Genomic DNA, 12,112 nt, shown 5'->3' with positions numbered 1-12,112 from the left:
AAGGTTTAAGGTAATGGTCATAGCTTCAAGGAACTAGGCTATTTGTTGATCTTGGTATTGTATTTTATATTCAGCTTGTAAATAGTTGGAGACTCAAGTATTGTCATTTCAATTATTTACGTATCTGTATATGATGTCCACATTTTCATAAGAAGTCACATTGACCAACTGCCTATTTACATATCCATGCATAAATCAAATGAAAAGTATGTTTTTTCTGACAATATTTGTAGGGACTGCCATGGTTCAGACATAAAAATGTTCCAGGTAGATTTATTTTCAAATTTATAGGAAACACTTTCATTTAGATATTTACAGGCCATTTGTGCTTCAGCTGTTTGCAAGATAGCATCAGCACTGATATAAGATTATTGTTGTTGTTCTTCTATATCATATTGAGTTGCACTCTTTTATGTGATCATTCTTGTAGGGCAACATTTCTATGTATGGCAGGTATTTAGTGCTGTTTTGACTGTAAAAGTGTCTGAGCATTCCAAGGGAATATTTGAAATGGTAAAGAAAATGTTACCAGGTATGGATAGAAATGTTTCGCTGGGATCAGTGATCCCAGTAGTGGTTTGGGGAATATTCTTATTCCCATTCCAGACATACCATGCTTTCTTCAGGAACCACAGTGGTCCATAGCTTAGGACATTTCCATTTAGCAGCAGTCCTCTGGTGTCCAAGAAACAGTAAGTTCATTGTTTACTTAGCAGTCACTGTGTACCACTGTGGCCTGAAAGTAAATTTGGTTGACGGTCTTAGTGCTATTGAGATTGTAAAAATGATGAGTGGTCCAAGTTAAATATTGATGTGGCAAACAAAATGTTACCAGGTATGAATGGAAACCACCATGGTCCAGTCACAAAAACATTCCGCTGGAATCAGCAGTCCCATGTAGTGGTCCAAGCAGTATTCATATTCCTTCCTCAGACAAACCGAACTTTTCCGCATGGACCACAGCAGTCCATAGCTTAAGGCATTGCCAATTAGCAGTGGTCCTCTGGTCTCCAGGGAACAGTAAGTTTACCCAGCAGTCCCTGAGAACTGCCGTGGCCTGATAGGTAATTCAGCCAGCGGTCCAGTGGACCACTTTGGCGCTCAGGAATTTAAAATTTGCCCTAGTTAATGCAAGGAGTTTGATTCCTCGCACAGTTGAAAGCTTCTGTCTACAGCTGCAACTACTGTAAAGTTGGTAGTTTGAATGATTGTCAGTTTTCTTAAAATATGTTAGATATGTGGAGATAAAGAAAGCCTGCATCTTCTTTAAGGTATTGAAGCTTGTGTTCCACCATTTCCCTGTCCAGCAATATGTTTATACCTTGGTCTGCTAGTTTTATATGCTATCTGGCTGGATATTGACTTTTCATTTTTTGAATTTTGGGATCTGATTTGTATATTTTGACCTTCAAACATCCGTACAGGCAAATACTGTAGGGTGTTATATCTGGGGTCAACTTGACCTAAACTCTCAAATAATTACACTGCCAGGCAATGAAAATAGCAATGAGGAATGGTGCATCAGTTGCTGCTGAACCTTTATTGAGGTGATGATGTAGATTAGTATTACACATGATCACAGGAACAGAGCAGCAGGACCATTACGTATGGACGTATGGATCTGTGGATCTGCAAATTAATCAGAACAAGGTTTAGATAATTTTCCCAATCGTTGGTAATAGTGTGCTACAGATTGTTTATTCTTAGATCCCATGCTCTTTGTGCATTCTTTGCACTGCTATTTATTGGTAATTAATCTCTGTGAAGATTGTTTTAGTTTCAAAGTGTATTTATTTCAATGTATGTCACTTTTGAGCAATTTTTAGGTTTTCTTGTGCCTCTGTCTGCCTTCTTAACTTCTGTTCAATAGATAGGGGCCTATTTATTTTTTACAACTTGCTTTATGTCACTCCGACACAGATCTTATGATAATGCTGGGATAGGGAAGGGGGTAGGAGGGGGAAGGAAGCCGTCATGGCCTTAGTTAAGGTACAGCCCCAACATTTGCCTGGTGTGAAAATAGGAAACAACTGAGCTCGATAGCTGCAGTTGCTTAAGTGCGGCCAGTATCCAGTATTCAGGAGTTGGTAGGTTCGAACCCCACTGTCGGCAGCCCTGAAAATGGTTTTCCGTGGTTTCCCATTTTCACACCAGGCAAATGCTGGGGCTGTACCTTAATTAAGGCCATGGCCGCTTCCTTCCCACTCATAGCCCTCTCCTGTCCCATCGTCGCAATAAGACCTATCTGTGTCAGTGCGACGTAAAGCAACTAGCAAAAAGAATATATTAAAATAGGAAACCACAGAAAACCATTTTCAGGGCTGCCGACAGTGGGGTTCGAATGCACTATCTCCTGGATGTAAGCTCACAGCCCATGGCCAACTCGCCCGGTTTCAATAGATGTGGCTCCCAGGAAGCGTAATGTCATTGTAGCATTTTCTCGGAATACTTCCATGACACAAGGCACTATAAATATAATTTTTTTGTTATTTATTTACTTATTTATTTGGGAAACCAAAACCGTCAGAAGCCAAATTAGAGTTCCACAATGAAAAAATATATTTACAATTGAGGCGCTCAGGGCTAGATAATGGTAAGCCACATTGAGGAAATTTTACAGGAGAGTCATATGAAGGTTCAAAAAATTCCATAAATCAGGTGATGGACATAAGAGATATGTTTATTGAATGATAAGTTACTATATACATTGAGGTATTATTGTAACATGAAATAGAACCTTTTTAGCTAATGTACATAGTATAAAACACAATAATACACATAATTTTGTGGCTTGCCATTGTCTATCACCAAAGTTTCAGTGCCAACATTTGGCTTTACTGATCACCAATCACTTCACTCTCACCGTCATCTAAGAAACTGCCGTCAGTTCAGGCTCCTCAACCTGCTCTGTGGTTTCGTACTGAGTCAGAGAAAAATAATATCCATGATGCACCGCAGATATGTAGGGAAGCTGGTCCATGACGTCAGACAGTTTATTATGCCGTATAGGAATGGGCCTACGATGTTTTGGTGTTAAGGTCGCAATCCACGACGTCTGTGTAGGACAGCCATGCTTCTTGACATTAATTTCACAGAAGTCTCCATGAACAGTGTACTCTTCACCCTTAAAAATAACAAAATAATGTCCATCTTACAATGTGTTTATGAAACATATCGCATTGCTAATTTAATATTAATTTGATATTCTGTGCTGGCTCTCCTAAATAATAATAGTCTATTAATTATTATTATTATTTAATTAAAGTAATTATTTTTCTAATATTTTAAATTCTGGTTAATAGCTATGTTTAAGTGCATACCCGATTACACCGGCGTTTACGTTTAGCACTTTTACTCAACTCCGGTGTTTACTGCCACCATCGATGCCTTCCATTCTTAGCAGGTGAGATGGGCTCCTCTCTAACAAGGGGAGCTAAGTCTTCATCCTTGCATAAGAAAAAAGAATAAAAAATGAATAGCATGAACCTATGAAACTGCACTGAACAATACAGCAATTCAACAGCTGTATAATGGCAAGCCACAATAACTCCTATCGCAGTCACTTAGTTATGCCCATCTTAGTCCAACAGTAATTTATGGTTACTTGGCTCCTTATAAATATCTTAGAAGTAGTCCCATAGTTCATACTTCCATTAAATATTAGCATTATTTTACAGTACTACATGTACTGCATTGTCATGATAAGCCACATTGTCATATGCTATAATATGGCATGCCAGATAATAACATGTTGTTGATGCTTACCTCTGATGATGATGAGATATCACATGGATTTGGCTGATAATCCACATCTACAACACTGTCATCGCACGAGGATTCACTCCCAAAACAATTGGCTTCCGTCTCTGTTCCAAAATGCATTTTTCATCGAAACAACAGCTCACACTGTTTCCTCTGCAAGACGCCATCTTGCTGCGGCTTACCATACTAAAACACAAAAATGACGTGCTGTGTCTTGGTGCAATACATAACAACAGTGCGTGTGCTGCCATCTCTTGGTTTCTTCAAATAGCACTCTGCCAGTGGCTTGCCATCCTCTAGCAGATACGAAATGCGTACAAATCTAAATATTGCTCAATGTGTGGCTTACCATTATCTAGACCTGAGCGCCTCAATTGAGTAGCGCAATACAAACATAAAAGAATAAGTGGAAGAACAATGAGAGAAAATCATCTTATGACAAAAGTAGCAGAAGAAAATTAAAAACTAACAAAATAACTATAGAGACACAACAATTAACAACAAAACATAAAGGCAAAAGATAAGAATGTGGGAAATTAAAGATTGAAAGTAAAACAAAGAGAACAACTTACAGCTATCATAGTTTATTAGCTTCATTAGCCCCGTATTGATGGTTCCAACGATAACAATTATCAAGTTGGATTCTCACCTAATCAATACTTTTTACCTTATATGGATGTATTTAATACATTTTTCAGTAGGGGCCTACTGGTTTTGGCCTTTGTTATAGGCCATCTTCACCTGCTTTAGAACCTTAATTTTGGTAAAATAACATACAATGTTTAAAAATAGAAGAATTTGTAAACGTGTTAAAATTCTTCCTTAATAATAATTACTTCAGATTTCACAATACCATCTATAAACAACAGGACCTCCCCATGGGGTCGCCAGCCTTGGGGATATTAGCCAAAATTTACATAGACCATCTCGAACATTCAAAGGTCAGCAAACTCAGAAATATTTTCTTTTGGTGCAGGTTTGTGGATGACATTTTTGTTGTATTAGATTGAAGATTCACAGATAGGAACAGCGTTTTAGAAGAGACAAATAAATATTGGGCCCTCACATAAAATTTACAATTGAGGAGCTAGATGCAATAACAGCGTAAGTAGACTTATGCTGTTATTGCATGAATACTGTTTTCAGATTTCTTGGTCCCTTCACTACAACCCAGTCCAGGTCTTAGTCCGCTAGGATGCCGCTAAAGGTCGGGAGCTCACAAAAACTGGTACCATGCGCTACGCTGTTAATGCATGAGGCATGCTTCATGAGTGGCACGTTCAGCTGCCGCCAGTTCTCTGGTTGGAGAAGATGTCAGCGAGTGGAAGAGAAGGTTTTGTGGCGTCACATTTAATAAAAGACTGGGTATCAGCACTTTGACCTATGTTTCTAAGAATGCCCTCTGCTAAAAGCAACAGATTCATGATACAGAAGTTTGTGTGACTTTATTACCATAATGGTGTTGTATCAGAGTCACAGTCCTATACTCCTAACTATGTGCCATTTACCTTCTTAAAGAGGAATGATAGCTTTCTCAGTTTTAATGATTTGAGGTTACATGATGTAAGAAAGTGTGGTGTAAAAGCAGACAAAAGGGTTGATGTTATTTCACTAATGAAATACATAAAAACTGAAAATGTTGAGTGGTATGTGAAAGTTATGTCTGTGTGTAATGATTCCCTAGCGTCTGCTAATGCAGCATGTGAAGATGAATCATCCTGAGTTTGATCAATGATGCATTTGAGTATTTCAAACAAGTAAGGGACACAATGTCTAAATCCCAATTATATACTTTGTGATCTATTTTTGTTCCTTTTCTTTTAGGTTTAAAGAATAATTTTGTAAATGAAAATAGGAATAAATGTTGTTCAGAAAAGAATGTTATTAATTTTATAACATTTCAACTATTTGTTGGGGAAGGGGCGACAATTACCGTAGCCTAATACCATAGTTGGAGACAGCTCTGTAACAAAATTCTCTCGACCCTTTACACAAAAAGAACAAAAAAGGTGAATATTAAATAAAAAATAAACTTAATGGTTTTACCTTAGTTGACAAATTTTTGGTTCTTTTTAGGAATTTGTTCTTAATTTTAGCAAGTTTAGACATTTTGGAGAACTGAGGTGGGATAAACTGCCACTTTTGTTCCTCTATAGTGGACAATCATGTTTTCCTAACTCCCTGATCAATACTGGTGTATGGCAAATTATAATATTCCTGCTCTTTATGCAATAACAGCATATAAAATGAAATTTTAAATAACTCTGTCTTTCTTATTAGCAAACAGATCAATAAAATTCTTTGGGAAATACATTTCCTGGCTCTTTTAAATGTCCTTAAATGAAATTCAGGTTGATTCCTAATATTACTTTTAACTCAGAACATTTATAAACTTCAAGCTTCTGTTTCTCAAAATAACGTAAGTCTACTTACGCTGTTATTGCATCCAACTCCTCAATTGTGATTGAAACAGATCGCACATTAAATTATCTAGACATATGTCACCAGACATGAAGACCATTTAACGTACAAAATATTCAGAAAACCCACACAAACATCAAACACAATAAAACAAGATTCCACCCATCCAAATGCCCATAAAAAGCAGCCTATCATAGTATGATATACAGAGCCTTTAATATCCCACTATCTAATGAAGATCTAAACAAAGAGCTTAATATAATCCATGAAATAGCTAAACAAAACTGATATAATAAAGAATCAATAAATAGGCGAATAGAGTAGGCAAAGCTTTATCTACCCCTGTAATAATTAAGAGGGGAATTCCTCAAGGCAAGTTTTATTGGACCTTTGTTTTCTTATATATACACACATGATGTGTGTATAGAAGTGAAATCAGAGAATAGGCCTTTTACAGATGATATTCTGTACAGAGTAATAAATAAGTTACAAGATTGTGAGCAACTGCAAAATGACCTCAATAATGTTGTTAGGTAGACAGCAGGCAATGGTATGATGATAAACAAGGTTAAGTCAGGTGTGAGTTTCACAAACATGGAAAGTCCTCTCAGTTTTAATTACTGCTTTGATGGGGTGGAAGTTCCTTTTGGGGATCATTGTATGTACCTAGGTGTTGATATATGAGTAAGAAAAGATCTTCATTGGGGTAATTACAGAAATATGATTGTAAATAAAGGGTACAGATCTCCGCACATGGTTATGAGGGTATTTAGGGGTTGCAGTAAGAATGTATAGGAGAGGGCATATAAGTCTCTGGTAAGACCCCAATTAGAGTATGGTTCCAGTGTATGGGACCCTCACCAGGATTACTTGATTCAAGAACTGGAAAAATCTAAAGAAAAGCAGCTTGATTTGTTCTGGATGATTTCCGACAAAAGAGTAGCCTTACAGAATTGTTGCAAACTTTGGGCTGGGAAGACTTGGGGGAAGGACATGAGCTGCTCAATTAAGTGGTATGTATGTTGATTCCCAATTAAATTTAGGAGCTAACTCATTCCTGGTTGCCAGCGTTTTACCCCTGTGTGCTAAGTTGGGTCATCAGATGGTAAATAGCACACCTACCAAGATGCATGGCTAGTGCATACCGTAGAGACCACTGCACAGGCTACTTAGAGCCACTGGCAGTGCCAATGCACTACGAGAGACTGTCTCATTTTCAAAAATTAATGCCTGCCTGGCCATCATATCATCTGATACGCCAGTAATGGACTAACTATACTGGTATTATAAGTGGAGCTGTCAGTGGAGAGATGGCGTGGAATGACATCAGTAGACGAATAAGTTTAAGTGGCATCTTTAAAAGTAGGAAAAATCACAGTATGAAGATAAAGTTGGAATTCAAGAGAACAAATTGGGGCAAATATTCATTTATAGGAAGGGGTGTTAGGGATTGGAATAACTTACCAAGGGAGATGTTCAATAAATTTCCAATTGCTTTGCAGTCATTTAAGAAAAAGGTTAGGTAAATAGCAGATAGGGAATTTACCACCTGGGTGACTGGCCTAAATGCAGATCAGTAATGATTGATTGATTGATTGAAAAAGTAAAACATCAGCCGAAATCAAAATTAACTAAAGAAAACAAATTAAAGGATTGCCATGTAATTTTCACTTTCAACAATACCAGTGTCCATCTTGTAACCAACATTTTCAAAAGACGTAACTTAAGAATAGCTTTCAAAACTTCTTGTAATAATGCTGCTATTAACACCAAATCCATCAATGAAAACAATACAATCATTCAGGAGTATACCGAATTAAATGTACTAAATGTGATGAAAGTTATATTGGACGTACTGATAGGAGTCTCTTCATCCGCTACAATGAACATTTAAACGCTGTTGAATACGACCAAATGAATTCTCTGATATTGAAGGTGATATGGAAATTCTAAACATAATTTTCAAGGGCACTTTGCTCAATATCTTCGAGGAATTTTATATGAACATGGGCCAATTTGCCAATCCGAACTTTAATCTCGGCGAGATAATGCAAAACCAACATTCTTTTCAATGTCATCATTCCTCCTTTAAAAAAAATATTTATTTAAAGAAAGTTGACAAACAGAAAAAAAACACGCAACCAAGACTCCACAGGACTCGTCCCCTCCTACCCAAACCCCTCCTCAAGCCCTACCCTCTGCTCCACCTCCTTTCCCCTCCACTGTCACAAACGCCAGCCCTCGCCGCACAAGAAGCCTCCATGGTATGCACTAGCCATGCGTCTTGGTAGGTGTGCTAGGTACCAACTGACGAGTCCGACCTAGCACACGGGGGTGAAATGCTGGCAACCAAGAATGAGTTAGCTGGAAAATTTATAATGTCCAATAACGGACCATTTATATTGCTATCAAGAAGCAGTACACGACACGCTTCCGACAAACATTTAAGCAATCGACTGGAGACAACAAGAGAGTAAGTCAGAATACATTTATGCTCACAATACATGTTATAGACATTCTCTAACAGAAAAGAACACTTTTCCTTTCTTTCATACTGACAGGACAATCTGATGTCTATCAGTATCCAACTATAAGAAGATTTAAACTCATTTAATTCATTTCACCAAAACTAGCATCTTTTAAACATGCAAAATATGTACTTGTTTTAACATAGAAATGTACAATTCATTAAGGATGTGTTGATAAAACATAAAGACCACATCAGTGACACTTCACAAACAAACTTTTAGATATAATTTAAACTTAGAAATAAGTCATCTTAGATATAAGTAGTGTTTAACATTCTGACCCCAACTTGGCAGGTTCGATCCTGGCTTAGTCCGGTGGTATTTGAAGGTGCTCAAATACGTCAGCCTCGTGTCGGTAGATTTACTGGCACGTAAAAGAACTCCTGCGGGACTAAAATTCCGGCACCTCGGCGTCTCCGAAAACCGTAAAAGAGTAGTTAGTGGGACGTAAAGCAAATAACATTATTGTTTAACATTTTAGGTTATTTTGCCAAAATTGAGGTTCTTCAGTAGCTGAAAATGGCTTGTAATAAAGGCCGAGACCGGTACTGTAAAATGCATTAAGTACATCAACATAAAATAAAAAGTATTGATTAGGTGGGAAATCCAGCTTTATAATTGTGATCATTGGAACCATCAATACGGGGCTAATGAAGCTAATAGACTATGATATTACCGCCAACCAGGCAAAACACACAGCTTACAGTTATCAGAACCTAAGGACTAAAATAACAAATGTAATCAAAAACATAGCTTTTTTAAGAATAATGTATTGAACAATCTAACACTAAATTTTCTTAAAGGACATAATAAGACACAGAAGCACCACTCAAACACGTAATACACAGATTAAGACTAATAAGATATGGTTAAGGGATGAGATCAAATTACTTCATAGAAAGAAACCGTTCCTCAACACAAAACTTTATGAAACACACCTTAAAGCATCAATTGAGTTGCCCCAAAATTATTGGGACAACTTCCAATTATTTACCCAAGAAAAACTAGAAAATTTTGCAATCTATAAACAGAACACATTGAATAAGAAGTTAAATTTACCGAAATATTTGCAAACCAAACATAAACATGTTAAAAATCCCTATAAAACTTCTCACATCAAACCAAATGAAGGCAGTAATCACAAATTTCATCCAGCCATCAGAAACTTAACAGATGTAAACTTCAACAAAACAGAAACCAACATAATGAGCTAAGGGCCAAAATTCAACATCAAACAACAACAGAATGCTGTCAACAGCATGCAACTTAAGAAACTCAAGGATAACATTAAGAACAACTTATTAGTAACAAAGGCTGACAAAGGTAATACCACTCAGTGGCATATCCTGGATTCCCCACAGAGGCATGCAACTAGTAACCATGCAGTAGCACAATGTATTAAGTATATTCCAGTTCTACACACCCTAATTAAATGTAGGTGAACTGGACCCTGAGATTCTTTTTTCAGAATTTGTCAGTGATGTCCTTGTACAACGCCTCACGTGCTTTCAGCTCAATAAGATGATCCTAACCTGCAGGTATCATCCTAATTCAGAGAGATGACTCTGACTTTGAGAATTGCCGATGAAAGATTTTATTCTCTTTAGGACAGAGAAAGAGCATTCTACAGATGATGATGATGATGATGATGATGATGATGATGATGATGATGATGATGATGATGATGATGATGATGATGATGTAGCGGGAATAGTTGTAACTAACATGCACAATTTATCAAATTCAGGAAGACCACTGTGGAAAGCACTAGTCAATAGAAACTTCTGGATTTGAGCCACAATAATAATAATAATAATAATAATAATAATAATAGTACTTTATTAATGGTAATACCATTTTACATAACAGTAGAGAAGAATAGACGAAACCAAACACACTAAAAAGAAAGTTCAATGGAGTATAAGTAGAAAAATATGTACAGACATATACACAGGTTATATTACAAGTAAACACAGGAAAGTAATAGGCAATTCTGGAGATTATGTAAGTGATTTCTAAATTTTGACAATGAGCTGTTAAATATATCAATATCCACTTTGTTTAGAGATCGTGACATTCGTTCAATTGGCCCATTGAATGCGTAGTTAGTTCTATGCTAATTTGTAGACAATGTATTCTTGAACCTTGTGGGTCTGTCTGATACATGTATGTTAATTTTTGCAAGGAGTTGTGGACAATTCACCAAGGAATGAAGCAATTTAAAAATGAAGAGTGTATTCAATAATTCATGGCGTTGTGACAAGCTATGCAGATTTAAGGACTGTTGTAGGGGTGTATAAACATTATCATATGAGAATCCTGCTCTAAATGAATATAGACGAAGAAATTTATGTTTACTGAATCTAATCTATGGATAGAGGTCTGATGAGAAGGGTTCCAAACAGGTGTACAGTATTCTAGTATAGGGAGTACCATAGATACATACAGCAATCGATTGGTAGCTAAGTTTGAAAATTCTCTAGAATATTTGGTAATGCAACGCACTCTTTGAAATGCTTTCTTACAAATATTTTCAATATGTTCATTAAATGATAGGTTATAACTGAATAAAACACAAAGGTCATTAACTTGTGAAACAGGAGTTAGAATGTTATTACTAAATTTGTACTGAAATGATATTTTCTTCTTATTTTTAAAAAACAATATTATTTTTACATTTTTCATGATTAAGTTTCAACCCATTTTGAATACAGTACTTTTCCAGATGATGTAAATCTTCTTGAAGTTTTAAACAATCAAGTGGACAATTAATTTGCATAAAACTTTTTGCATTGTCAGCAAACAAAAGCAATTCAGAATTCTTAAGTATATTTTTTATGTCATTTATGTAGAGAGTAAAAAGTAAGGGCGTAAGGTGAGACCCTTGAGGAACTCCACTGGTAACAATAATAGGCGTAGAAAAATTATTTCTTATTTTAACAATCTGCAGGCAATTTTTAAGATATGATTCAAACCATGAGAGGAGAGGCCCATTAATTCAGTAGCCCATTAGGTTTTGCAGCAATACATCGTGATCGACAGTGTCAAAAGCTTTTGAGAAGTAGTCTTATCTTTGAAGTGTTCAGAAGTGAACATTGCCCTCAATTTGGATTTAAGACTTCCTATGCAAAATATTTTCCATAGACTTCTATCAATTTACTGAATTGCTCTTTAGGAAAACTGCCAGAAAGAATTGACATTTCGTACAATCATTGTGTGGTGTCCAGAAAAATCATGTGAAGTATTGCAGTTTAGAGATCTGGCCTGTAAGGTTCATTTACCTAAGTTCAATATTGTGCAAATTTCTATCAAATAATTATTGTTCTTAATTATATATGTGCCACGTGTCAGCACTTGTTCGACAACATTGTCACATAGCAATATTTCCAGACACAACGGCG

General features: G+C 36.4%; 1 protein-coding gene across 1 annotated transcript in view; it reads left to right on the top strand.

Annotated features, from left to right (window-relative positions):
- LOC136862861 (CLIP domain-containing serine protease B4) overlaps positions 1–12,112 on the top strand; it is a 263,539-nt gene that overhangs the window by 195,947 nt on the left and 55,480 nt on the right. The gene's annotated exons all lie outside the window — the stretch shown is intronic.

Source organism: Anabrus simplex, chromosome 2 (assembly GCF_040414725.1).
Source record: "Anabrus simplex isolate iqAnaSimp1 chromosome 2, ASM4041472v1, whole genome shotgun sequence".
In the NCBI taxonomy this organism is placed as follows: Eukaryota; Metazoa; Arthropoda; class Insecta; order Orthoptera; family Tettigoniidae; genus Anabrus; species Anabrus simplex.
This window is presented reverse-complemented; position numbering and strand designations above follow the sequence as displayed.